Source organism: Dasypus novemcinctus, chromosome 30 (genome assembly GCF_030445035.2).
Source record: "Dasypus novemcinctus isolate mDasNov1 chromosome 30, mDasNov1.1.hap2, whole genome shotgun sequence".
In the NCBI taxonomy this organism is placed as follows: Eukaryota; Metazoa; Chordata; class Mammalia; order Cingulata; family Dasypodidae; genus Dasypus; species Dasypus novemcinctus.
The window spans coordinates 38,749,783-38,764,439 of NC_080702.1; the positions used below are offsets into that span (position 1 = coordinate 38,749,783).

The 14,657-nt window shown below is 34.9% G+C and overlaps 1 pseudogene; it reads right to left on the reverse strand.

Moving 5' to 3' along the window:
- Positions 1-12,613: 12,613 nt before the first annotated feature.
- On the reverse strand, positions 12,614-13,575 carry LOC105744548 (olfactory receptor 7A17-like; annotated as a pseudogene).
- Between the last annotated feature and the right edge of the window lie 1,082 nt (positions 13,576-14,657).

A 14,657-nucleotide genomic window follows, 5' to 3' on the forward strand; every position in this document is an offset into this window, starting at 1 on the left:
CCACTCCTCCCACATCAACAGCTTCTTTCATCATCATGGGCCATTCACTGACTTTGGTGAATACATTTTGGAGTACTGCTGCACCACATGGATAATGGTTTATATTGTAGTTTACACTCTCCCCCAGTATAGCCCGTGGGCCATGGCAGGACACACAATGTCCAGCATGGGTCCTTGCAGTAACACCCAGGACAACTCCAAGTTCTGAAAATGCCCCCACATCGTATCTCTTTCTCCATTTCCTTACACTCAGCTGATACTGTGGCCACTTTCTCCACATCAGTGCTCCAAGTTCTTTCATTACTAATCACAATAGTTACACAGTAGAATATCAGTAAGTCCACTCTAATCCATACTCTATTCCTCCAGGCTGTGGACCCTGGGATGGTTATGTCCACTCCACCTCTATATAGAGAGGGGTCTGACATTCCATATGGATGATGGATCCAATTATCCTGTTTGCAGTTATAGGCATTCTTGGGTACTTGGTATGGTAGATGACCTTCTTCCCCATCCTGCTACCTAGTTGGGGTAAGTCCAATAGACCAGAGGGTAGGATTTGCAAGTCGGCTGAGGGCCAAGGCCTGGCTCTCATACAGACAGTCCAGAGATTCAGTTTCTCCTGACTATACAACATTCCGAACGACAAACTCAGGTCTGGTAAAAGAAACAGAAGAGGCATGTGTTGAAAGGTTACATATGAGTCTAACATCATCACAATCAAGAACACAAACTCCAAAGTAGGGCCATCTGACATGACACTGAAATCCAGAGCCAGATGATAAATGACATTAGAACTTGTGGGTCTCTGTAGCCCTCAGGAAAACCAGTACCTCACCTTGTATCTACTTTGACTGACTCTGGGAACCTGTTGAGGAGTGCATAAGTGTGATCCCTCTGATGACCTCTTATCTCTTTTTTGGAGAGTCATAGCCATATAAACTCATTTGACCTTTCCATTTCCCCCTTTTATTCAAGGTCAAAAATCAGTTTTTAACACTTGATATTGTATGTAGACTGAGATATTCTGCTGGTCTAAGTTGACCCTTTTATTTAAGGTCTTTTCCTAGTTGTATCATCAGCTGATGCTTGGTAGTAATCACTTGGCACCAGGTAGGCTCATCCCCGGACGTCATGTCCCATGCTAGGGGGAAGGTAATGCATTTACATGCTAAGTTTGCCTGAGAGAGTGGCCATATTTGACCAACTTGGAGGTTCTCAGAAGGTAACTCTTAGGCACCCTGCAACTCTAGGACTAGTTCATATTTCAGGTGCACAGGCTCATAAGCATAGTCATCAGTATCAAGGACTCATTGTTGGACAATCCTTCTTTATTGATCTTTGCCATTGCACTTGGGGGATTGTTGCTCTTCCATTTTTTTAATGTGATGGAACTCCACTGGCTAGGAACTCAGAGCTCCCTCAGTTGTCCTTTTTAACTGCAATCATTATGAAAATATCAAAACATTTTAATGTACACTGTATACATGCCCTGGAGAACTCTCTCCCAACCATGTAACCCCTATCAATAACACCACACCCCAGTGTCCCTCCCCTGCCATATTTGAACCTCCCTGTGGTCCAAAACATCTTCAAAAATGAAGCCTAATATATTACAACTTACTGTTAATAGTAAAACAGAATATAATGATGAGTTTAAAGGTTAGATAAACAATACATACTAATCTAGAAAAAGTAAAGTAAAAATCAATTGAGGTGTAAAATTGAAAGACATAAAAATGATTTGTTTTTGAAAGTTTGCCTTTAATCACTGCAATAATCATTGCCCTGTATGTACGGTGGGAAGGCCAATTCTTCCATGTCTTCTTCAGTGTCTACATCCTTTCTTCTTCTTTTTTTCTAATTATTAAGTTTGTCCTCATAAAAGTCTTAGGTCACAGTAATTCACATATACAATATGCATAACTCACACATATGCAACCTCAAACACTTTGTCCCTTCCCCAGCAATAACCTTTTTACATGTTCATATATATTTGCTGCAAAAGATGTACAGATATTGAGACAATAGCTTTCAAACATGGTTCCATTTGGGTTTGGATTGTATTTTATAATGTATACTATACCTTTTTCTAAAATTTTAGTTATCTTACATTTTACATTATGGTTTACATTTTAGCCTATGGACTTTTATACATTTTTGGTGTAATTTAACATGTCCTATATTCATCATTGCATAATCTTGTGGAAAACTTCTATTGCCCTCACATTTACACTGATTCCGTCTATTCAATACCTCTTTACCCCTCTCCTCAGGGCCCACAGTGACATTCAATCTTCATTACTTGAAGGACCATATTCAGAAACACTTGCAACAATTTTGAGTCTTGACATGCTTGATTGCTCCAACCCATTGGGAGCTACCAATCCTCTCAAGAAATACAATTCCTTCTATCTGAGAACATCAGTCCTCCCCAGGTTGTGGGTATACCTTTACTCACATTGTATGCATCTCCATCCAATGGTATAACCAACTATAAGAAAGGGACCTCTCATACACACCCTAGAAGCCTGCCCTGTTTCAGATGCCCCCTCTTAAGCATCTTAAACAGGTAACCTTCCTTATTATATATTTTTAAGAGTTTTCCTGGGAATGCAGAAAGATCCAGCCATTCTGGAGGACAGTCTGGCAGTTCCTCAAAAAACCAGCTATAGATTTGCCAGAAGTATAAGAGAAATGAAAAGGAGCAGAAGGATTATTTGAAGGAAAAGTAGTAGAAAATTTTGCAACACTATTGAAGGACATAGATATCCATATCCAAGATGCACAACATATTGCCATCTGAATAAATCCATATAGACCTACTCCAAAACCGATAGTAATCAGAATGTCAAATAGCAAAACAGTAAGAGAATTCTGAGAGCAGCGAAAGAAAATTGATGCATAGCATATAATGCATACTAAATAAGATTAAATGATGATTTATCACTGGAAACCATGAAGGATATAAGGCAGTGGCATGATATATTTAAGATACTGCAAGAGAAATAATTGCTGCTAAGGATCTTATATCTGGCAGGACTGCCTTTCAAAAATCAGAGGGAGTTTAGAATAGCCATAGATAAACAGAAACTGAAAGAGTTTATAACAGTGGTTAGCATTGTAAGAAATATTAAAGTGTATGCTATAGCCTGAAAAGGAAATAAAGGAGGAAGCCTTGGAAGAAGACTAGAAATGAAGATTATATCAGTACAAGTAACTTAAAGTGTTGAAAGATCGGTGAAAAGAAAATATGATTGATAAACCCAAAGCTTAAAAAGGATTAAATAAGAACTGCATTTACTGGAATAACTTTAAATATTAATGGATTAAACTTACCAATCAAAAGTTACAGTCTGGTGGAAAAGAAAATAAGAACCATGTATATGCTGTCTTTCAAGAGTCTCACCTTAGACAGCAGGATACCTAGTTATTTAATGTGAAAGATTGAAAAAAGATATTCCATGCATGCAATAACAAAAAAAAAAAACGCTGGAGTAGCTCTACTCAGATCAGTTGGAAGACACTTTACAAACAAAATTTTTATTAGAGACAAGGAAAGACATTATATATCAATTAAAAGGGCAATACACTTTGAAGAAGTAAGAGTCATAAATTTATGTAGACTTAAGCAAGATGCCCCAAGATGAATGATGAGAACACTGGAAAAACTGAAGGGAGAAAAAGAAACCTTCTACAATAATTGTGGAAACTTCAATACACCAAACATATTGTTGGCTAGAACATTTGCACAGAGGATCATTTATTGAAAACAAGAGCTTGAATAATATGACAATTGTTCTAAACCTAATGGACATATACAGAGCATTGCAACCCCATATAATAAGATACATATTCTTTTAAGTGCTCTTGGATCTTTCATCAGGATACTATATGTGTCATATTTCAGATCTCAATAATTTCAACAAGAGCTAAATTATACAAAACACTTTGACTGATCATAAAGGAATGAAGCTGGAAATCAACAAGAGGCAGAAAATTGAGAAATTTACAAATATCTGGACATTAAACAACAAATTATTAAATAATCAATGGGTCAAAGAAGAAAATCAACGAAATCATATATATCTTGAGATGAATGGAAATAAGAACACAGTGTATCTGAAACTACAGGTTGCAGTGGAGGCAGTGCATAAAAAGAAATTTAAAGTCCTCAATGCTTACATTTAAAAAGAAAAGTTAAAGTCAATAACATAACTACTCAGCTTGAGAAACTAGAAGAACAGAAAAATAAGGACAAAGCAAGTAGAAGGAAAGAAATAACAAAGATTAGAATAGAAATAAATGAAATTGAGTATAAAACAATAAAAATATAAAGAATTAACAAAATCAAAAGTTGATTCTTCAAGAAGATAAACAAAATTGGCAAACAACACTTATGAAGACTGGCAAAGGAAAAAAGAGAGAAGATTAAATAAATAAATAAATAAATAAATAAATAAATAAATAAATAAAATGAAAATGGGGACATTGCTACTGAGCACTCAGAAATGAAAGATATAACAGGAAATTATGAGCAAATGTTTGCAAGAATGTAGATGAAATAAATAAATTCCTAGGAATATAAAAATAAACTACACTGATTCTAGAAGAAATAGAAGACCTCAACAAACCAATCACATTTAATGACATTGAAGCTATCATTATAAAAAGAATAATGCATTAAAATGCAATGCCCAGGACCAGATGGTTTCACAGGTGAGTTCTTCCAAGCATTGAAAGAAAATTTAATAATAATCTTATTCAAGTGTCTCCAAAAATTTGAACTACTAGGAATGATACCACATTCATTCTAGGAAGCCAATATCATCCTAATAACAAAGCCAGATACAGATATTAGGAATAAAGCAAATTAAAAACCCATTTCTTTCATGAATATGGATGCAAAATCCCTCAACAAAATACTGGATTATTGAAACCAGTGAAACATTAAAAGAATTATTCACTATTATCAAGTGGATGTTAATGAGGCATGAACGTGTGATTCAACACACACACAAAAATCAGCATAATATAACACAAAATAAATCAAAGAAGAAAAATCATATGATCTTATAGATTGATGCAGAAAAAGCATTTGAGAAAACACAGCTTTTTTTTTTAATAAAAAATACTACAAAAGATAGGAACCAAATCAAACTTTTCCAACGTGAAAAAGGCCATGTATGAAAAAACCACAGTTACATTGTACTTAATGGTCAAGTACTGAAAGGGTTCAGTATTGAGATCAGGAAAAAGAAATGCATGTCCACTGTCACCATTGTTGTTCAATATACTGCTGTAGTTTCTTGGTAGAGTAATCAGGTAAAAAATAATAAAAGGCATCCAAGTCAGAAAGGAAGAAGTAAAATTTCACTATTGCCCATGATATGATCTTCTTTCTAGAAATTTCAAAAAAGTCTACAATACAGCCTCTCGAGCTAATAGACAAGTACAGTAATGTTACGGATTTTGTCTAGGTTCTTGACTGCTGCAGAAATAAATTTCAAGAGCATGTCAAGTGCGTTAGGCCAGTAATTTATTCAGGCAGAGAAGCAGAAGAAATGGGAGAAAACAATAGTTCCAGGGTCCACTTGAGAGGAAAGGGATGAAAAGTGATAAAGCAGGCTGGTTTACAGACTACAGTTTCCCATTATAAATTATAAATCCCCAGGTTACTTCTGTAGTGATCCAAGAAGGGGAGAAAGCAGCCATGATCAGGGTGCAGAGGCAAGAAAGAGTGTTCAGGCCTTGCACCCAGTGTTTGAACCATTAATTATTCCACCCCTTTGATAATGGCATAGGAGGAGTTATGGCTCTTTGCTATTTTGATTGATTACCTCACCCATTAATCCCTTATGAGGGCCCAATGATAAAGTCCTTGGGGAATATCCAGGGCCTTTCCTGGCTTCCAGAAGACTTTGTTCTGAATGACAGGATCGTGTGAGTGCGGGCATCTTCCAGCAGCAATTTTGGGGTTATTGATGTCCACATTATCTTTCTGCCTGGTTGTAGATCGGTTTATTGATTCCCTATCTTATGAGCCTGCTTCAGTAGATTGCTAGGATACATGATCAATATGCATAAATAAGTGGTGATTCTATACATTTGTAATGAAAAATCTGAGAATGAAGCAAAAAAATATATTCCATTTAAAATAGCAAATAAATAACACGTATTTAGGAATAAACTTGAACAAGGATATAAAGCACTTATATTCAAAAAACTACATGGAATTGTTAAAAGAAATTTTAAAAAGACCTAAGTAAGTGGAAGAACTTTCCATGGTCATGTATTGGAAGAATAAATATCATTAAGATGTTAATTTCACCCAAATTGGTACGGAATTCAATGCAAACTCTGAACAAATTCCACCAGCATTTTTTCAACAAATAGAAAACACAATTACAAAATTTATTTGGAATGGTAAGAGTTCCCGAATGACCAGAAACATTTTCAAAAGGAAAAGTGCAGTTGGAGGGCTCTCACTTCTGGGCTTCAAATCATATTACCTAGCTATAATGGTCAAAAGAGCATGGTACAGGCATAAAGATAGGCACAAAGACCAACGGAACTGAACTGATTGTACAGAAACAGACACTCACATCTATGGTTCAGTGGTTTTTTACAAGCCTCTCCAACAAACCTTTCTGGGGCAAAACAGTCTATTCAACAAGTGGTGTAGGAAGAATGGAATATCCATAATCAAAACAAAGAAACAGGACTGCTATCTCATACCTTATATAAAAATTAACACAATATAGATAAAAAAACCTAAATATAAAAGCAAGAAATTTAAGGCTCCTCAGAAAATGTAGGAAAACACCTTCAAGACCAGGTAATAGATAGTGTCTTAAAACTTATACCAAAAGCACAAGCATGAAAAGAACATATGGATAAATGGGACGTCCTCAAACGTAAACACACTTGTGATTCAAAGGATATCGTCCAGTAGGTGAAAAGGCAAACAACTCAATGGGAGAAAATATTTGGAAACCACATATCTGATAATGGTTTAATTTCCATTCTATATAAAGAGATCTTACAACTCAAGAATAAAACAGCAAACAATCCAATTAAACATGGGCAAAATATTTAAATAGATATTTCTCTGAAGAGGAAATTCAAGTGGCCATAAAACAATAAAAAAAAGTTTCATGAAAAAAAGTTTCATATGACTAATTATTAGGTAAATGCAAAACATGATGACAAAGAGATATTGTCTCATATCGCATAGAACATCCATTATTTCATAAAAAGAATAAAATAGGTGCTGGGGAGGATGTGGAGAATTAGGAGCATTCCTTTGCTGTTGGTGGAATTGCAAAATGGTGCAGGCTCTGTGGAAGACAGTTTGACAGTCCTGTAGAAAGTTAAATATATAACTGCTGTATGATCCAGCAGTGAATGTGAGACTAACAGACATCTGCAGACCAATATTCATAGCAGCATTATTCACAATTAAGATACAAAAGATCCTAGTGTCCATCATCCAATGAGTGGAAGAACGAAATGTGGTATATAGATATGATGGAAGATGATGTTGCAGTAAGAAAAATTAAATTGGAATTCAAACAATAACACGGATGAATCTTGAAGGCATTATGATAAGTGAAGTAATTTAGAAAAAAAGACAAATATTACATAGTCTTATTAACATGAACTAAATATTAAGAATAAATGCATGGAGGTAAAAGTTAAGGTAGAGGTTATTAGGAGATAAGAGGAGGGATGAGAATGATTACTGATGCTTAATATATGTAGAAGTTTTAATTAACTTGACCCTGAAAGTGTGGAAATGGATAGAGTTGATGGGAACACATTAAAATGACTAATAGCTTATTTATAAAGGGATTGTGTCTTAAAAGAATAGTCTAGGAATATAAATTTCCATTGAAAGAAAGCTAAAGAATAATCTATGGACTGAAAACACAGTAAACTCAGAGTCAGAAGACAATTATGGTTGATGGTACACATGCAAAAGTGTCTTTCTGTGAGCTAGAGTAGATGTGCATCTCTATTTCAGTGTGGTAGGAATGTGGAGAAGCATGGGAAAAACCCAATGAGTGTGACCTTTGACTTTGGTTAACAGCATTACTGTAATATTCTTGCATTCATGCCAAAGATGTACTCTTTTGATAATGGTGGGGTATGGAAAATGTGTACCAAATGTATGCTATGGACAATGATTGGTGGTAATGGTCTGATGAAATATCTCATAATCTGTATCAAATATTACACCACTAGGTGGTGAAGAGTCATTGTATGGGAATTCTAAACATGTGCATGATTGTTTTCTAACTTCACAACCTCTAATAAAAACATAAAATTAACATGGTAGTTTGGGAGAAAAATAAACCAAATGTAAGGTATGGACTATAGATTTTAGTAATATTTTGATGATGTTCTTGCATAGTTTGTAACAAATGTTTAAAAAAATACAAGATATTGGTGGTGGTGTGATATAAGGGACCCCTATATGATGGTATGCACACTTGCTTTTTAAGTTACTACCCCTTATTTAATATACAGATATTATTTTTATATATTCATATATGAATGATATATTTTAATAAAATACATAAAGTGTATGGAGTTTTAAAACCTCATATAGTTAATAAAAGATCAAACAGTTTGTGCAGAAAACACAAAAGACAAGGTGAGAAAACAATCTGTAGATGTAGGATGCAGAAAATCTTCAGTTAGAAATCTTCAGTTAGAATAATATCTAAATATACTTATTTCTTTTCTGAATTCTCCCAGGACATCATAATGCAATGCATGGTTATCAGTGTCTAATATGGTTGCAGAATTAAATGAGATAATGTATGTGCAGTACCCAATCCTGCCTAAGAGGGTCAAAATGGAATTATACCATTGCATTTAAAAGACTCATGGAAGAAGTCTAGATATTTTCTATTTAAAACATTTGGGAAGAATGTTGAGGTGCTTAGTAACAAAATTTTTGACTTTGATTATGACATGTTCTGAAATATGCATGCCACCAAACCAAAGAGGCTTTACCTGCCAGGACTCAACAATAAGCCCATCTCCATTTCCCATGGACTGAATTTCTACTCGTTGAATAAACATTTCATGAAGACTCTGAGCCACAGCATATACTGTATTATACACATAACTTCCTTCATTCATGTCCTTGTCAAACAGCCACCAAGGCAACAACTCCAAGGAGGCATTGGGAGGACAATTCTCCAGAATGTTACTGTCAGATTCAGAAACAAGGCAAACAAAAGAAATTTACCAGAATTTAGTGAGGTAAAGTCTTCTGGGTATTTTACAGGGTTAACTGTCTGGATAGAAGTTTGAAACCAGGTATCTCACCAAGGTGGTATGAAAAAATGAAAGCCCCATGGAATGAGGCAAGGAAAAGTCTTACTGTGAAGTCATGATCCAGACTTTCCCTATCACTAATTAAATCCATCACCAAAAACTAAAACCCATTAGTGAGTCAGAGTCACCATAAATGACAACCACGTTCACTGATGATTCTTGATCCATAAAATGAAACTGCCGGTACAATGTGAAATATGGTCTTTCAGTGATGGGGATCATTTCCACAAAGGCTGCACAGATTCAATTCTGGTCCATCACTCCTCTCAAGCACCATAGAAACTGGAAACCTTTCTTTCTTCGGACATGGCCAGCCACACCCAGGTTGAGCTGAAATGAAGCATCAGCGAAAGTATTGCAACAGTCAGAGAGGTGTCTTTTTGGGCTATCTGATAGATGGGTGGAAACTGGCCATCATCATTCAGAATAGGATCATAAAAGCCATAGGTAAGCTAATATGTAAGGAGGAAGTAAATCAATTTAGGGAAGAGGATTGGTGAAGTACCATCTCATCCCCAATAAATACTAAGTAGTCTTAACATCAGAGATAGGAAAATTTGCTCTTTCTAATTCCTAATCATCTCCTGATCCCTGGGAGTGTTCTAGAGAAAAAAATTGATCAATATCTGAGGTATGGGGAACTCCTCTGTCTCTTTCCTCCTTGTCTTTATATCTTTTCCAAACAAAGGATGTGTGCACATCCCACCAACACTATGTATTGGCCAAACCCTTTCAGAGATGGATAAACACAATTCCCTTATTTGATCTATTCTTTAAAGGTTTCTTAAAATCCCAGCAAAGAGGGATACATGATTTAATCTCCCATTACTCCATCTAGGCTTACCTGTGGAATTTTGAAGTATTCCAGCAGTATCCCAAAATGAATGGATAGTTCCAATGTTGTTCCTGTTAGAGCTGCTACCTACTTGCTTTCTTTTCTACGGTTGTAATTAGGTTTGTTCTTGCCCAGTCCAGATTGCCAAACGATGAGACATTCCAAATTCCTATGTTCAAAATATGGAGAACAGGTAGGTATGGTGCCTATTAACCAATAATTAAGTTAAGAATCCTACTACTACCTGATTGAAGAAAGGCAGCATATATCCATAGCCAACAAAGTCAGCATAATATTCTTGATTATACAGAGTTCCTGATTATAACAGAAATATTGTCTTTCTTAGCTGGCCTGTTTTTCATTGTTTTCTGTATTTCCAATTATTGAAATACATAATTCTAACTTCTTCAGTAAGATGACTATGCATGCTTACTATGTATTTTCTCAAAATTCTTTTTAAAATTACTTTCATTTTTAAAGACGGTTTAGATTTCATAAATGTTACATAAAAAATATATGGGATTCCCATATGCTCCACCCTTCACCCCCCACACTTTACCACATTAACGATGTATTTAATTAGTGTGATACATTTGTTACAATTGATGAACACATATTGAAGCATTGCTACTCACCATGAACTATAGTCTAGATTATGGTTTACACTTTGTCTCACACAATTTTATAGGTTATGACAAAATGAATAATGACCTATTTACATCATTGCAATTTCATGCAGGGGAATTCCCATGTCTCCAAAATGTCCCTATATTACTCCTATTTTTGCCTCTCCCTCCCCTCAGAACCACTGGTGGCAAGTGTCTTTATATTAATGATAAAATATTTTCAATTGCTAGAATAATAAGCTTCTCATAGAATAATAATATCTACTTATTATAATGAATAGTGGACTAAATTCAAAATTCTTAAAAAGTTTTTATTTAGAAAGAAATTTCTGCTTGAAAATAAGGCTTTAATATAAACTATTTTATACAAGAACTGATTGCAAAATAACAGTCTTAGAGTGTAGCATTCTGGGAATTGGTACATCAGAATCTTAGGTATGAGAACACCAAAGACACAATTTCCATGGAATAAATGTACATGATTGTGTTTGCATAAAATGATTCACAATATATTGTTTGCAGTAACATCTAAAGACTGTGCCTAAGAAAGATTTTGACAAACTGACTGGTTTATGTGATAAATGATTTTACTGGGAATCCTAATTTGAGTAATGTGAAATAAGATGGACCTCTTACTTGCACTGGAGAGAATTCCAGAAGGAAATAACAAGCTGCGGATTTCTAATTTTCAGATTATGGTGCAATCAAAACAGACATTTTATAAGACCGCATGAATGAAATATCTTTCCCTGAGAATTGCAGTTGTGATGTGTGCATGACTCACATCAGAGTCTGAAACTCTATGTCAATAAATTAAAATTGAAAATGAATTCACAGCTTTCCCAAAGAATGTGAAGTGAATACGAATACATAAATAATTATTAGTATTTTAATAAATTACCATTAGCTCAGAGAAATCAGTAATTCCAAAATGCCACTCTGGTTTCACATTTCTACTGAAGGCAAATAAATTAGTTGATGCAAGAAGAATTCAACTTAATCTACCGCAGAAAGAAAACAGTACATCAACACACACAAAAAATGAAACTATGACCCAATATGTGAGTTTAGTTGTAGAATAAGATATAATAGGAAATGTTATTAAACACACACGTTTCTTTTTATGATCTGTAAGTTTGGACTATTATTGTATGGAATGCTGAAAGACATTTCCAGATAACATCCTTAACTATGAAAATAATTTTGAAAGGCAACCTTAAGTCACTAGAAGTCTGGTAGAAATTGAGACTGTCATTTTTGAAGAATCAGGGCTTGTGTTGTTGGTTACAACTTCACGTAACTTATGATTCAGAATGTGCATGAGAAAGGCACATATTAGAGATGGAATCTGGATTATTGTAAACCAGGCAGATGATGTCTCCAGTTCAGGATGTGACCTCTTTCAGGAAACAATGAACAAAAAACCTTGATAGTTTGCACAAAGCCTTTGCTATCAGAGCTTATTCTTCACTAAAGCCATAAAACACAAGCAGTTTCTTTCATCTTGCAAGGACTGCAGTATATCTTCATCCCTCCAGCACCTGCTATAATTTCATATATATGGAATAAACTGAATGAAATATTTTACTGCTGAAAATCCAGGCAGCAGTTTCTCCCTTCAATTCTGATTCCAGGAAATACAATGAGAGAACACATGATGTAAAATAATACAAAAGAAACAGTTGTCCTTGGTATATAAAAATTAAAGAAATAAAAAATTTTAACTAGGCAAATAACAGATTATTTCTCTATGAATTTATAAAGAATCTAGATTATCATCTTTTATTGTTTGACCTGTTAATCATAAGCAGTTTTCTAAATTTGAGATGAGTCCTTTTATACAGAGAAAGTTTCTTAGTTTTTTAAAGGCCTGCTTCATATCCTTGTTTCTAAGACTATAGATAAAGGGGTTCAGCATAGGACCACCATGTACATCACTGAGGCTATTGCATTTGTCCTTGAGTTTTGAGAAGCAGTAGAGCTAAGATACACTCCAAGACCTGTACCATAAAACAAGGTCATCACTGAGAGGTGAGACCCACAAGTAGAGAATGCTTTATACTTGCCCTCAGCTGTTGAAATTCTCAAAATGGAGGAAATAATCTTAGAGTAAGAAAAAAGGATCCCAGTGAGTGGAATAACACCCAGAAGTCCAGATACAAAATATATCACTAAGTCATTTAGGAAGGTGTCAGAACAAGCAAGTCGGATTACCTGATTAAGTTCACAGAAAAAGTGGGGGATTTCCGACTCTGTACAAATAGACAATCGCAAAACCATTAAGCATTGAAAAAGGGAATACAAAACACTCGATAACCAGGATGCCAATAGCAGAGTGCCACAGAGCCGGGGGTTCATGATGATCATATAGTGCAGGGGGTGACAGATGGCCACAAAACGGTCATAGGCCATTATAGTCAAGAGGGCATCATCTAGTTGTCCAAAAAGTATGTACAAAAATATCTGGCTGAGGCAGTTTTCAAAAGTTATGATTTTTCTTTCTGTCTGGATGTTCAACAGCATCTTTGGTACTGTGGTGGAGGTGAAACAGATATCTGTAAAAGACAGGTTGGAGAGGAAGAAGTACATGGGTGTGTGGAGGTGGGAGTCTGAGATGATGGCCAGGATGATGATCAGGTTCCCTGTGAAGGTGACCAGGTACATCAACAGGAACAGTCCAAAGAGGAGGGGCTGTACTCCTGTATCTTCTGAGAGCCCCAGAAGTACAAATTCTAAGGCACATGTTTGATTTTCAGTTTCCATGTAGATGATGGAATTCCTGGAAGAGATATCAGAATAATGCAAATTTAGCCACAAACAGAAATCATAAAAATATAATAAATGTTATGATTTTTTGTAAGCAAATTAAGATTATATTTTTATAGATTTTATAAAGATTTAATTTCCTTATTTAAGAATGTCAGAGAAACCAAATGCTCCTGCTTCTCCTTGAAAATTTTGTTGACTAACTGTACTTGTACATAATGGAAAAATCTACGCACAGGCAATATTTTCCACTACACACTTCTCAGACTTTATTTTCATAAATAAACCTAATGACCGGTCTTTTTGTACCTTGAGAAAAAAGCAGTGAAGAATAAGAACAAAGTTTTAAGAACCATATGACTTAATTGCAACACTTAATGTAGAAACACATTAATTAAACAGTATCCCCTTGAAAAATAGATAGAATAAAACACGCATACAAATGTGTTCCGTAAATGTTTCACAGACGACAAGGGCAATTTGATGTAGACAGTATGGTCTTCTCAACAAGTGGTACTAAAACAATAGGATATACTCATACCAAACAAGAAGAAACTTAAGCACAAGTTGTAAAAATTTCATAAATATTAAATCAAAGTTAATCATAACCACTTAAAAGTAAAATGAATGGCAAAACTTCTAGAATAAACATAGAGAATGTTTAGGGTCCCATGGTGTGGAAATGAGTGTTTTGATAAAGCACCCAAAGCATGATCTATGAGAAAATAAAATTTATAAGTTGCTTTTATTCAGATGTAAAACTTCTGCTCTTTGCAAGACAGTGATAAGGGATTGAAAAGGATATCTACAGATTTGGAAAAAATATTTACAAAACACGTCAGTTAAATGATTTACATCCAAATATACAAAGAAGCCTTAACATCCCAAAATAAGAAAACAAATAGAGAATTTTAAAAATGTTTAAAATATCTGAACAGAATCCTAATCTAAGAATATATACACTTCCCAAGTAAGCATTCAAAAAGAAGCTCTCACCTGCTTCTGTGTCTGTCAAGACTGTAACTGGGAAGGAAGGTGGTGCTCCAACATCAAATGGCTCTGTTTCTACCAATGCCCGA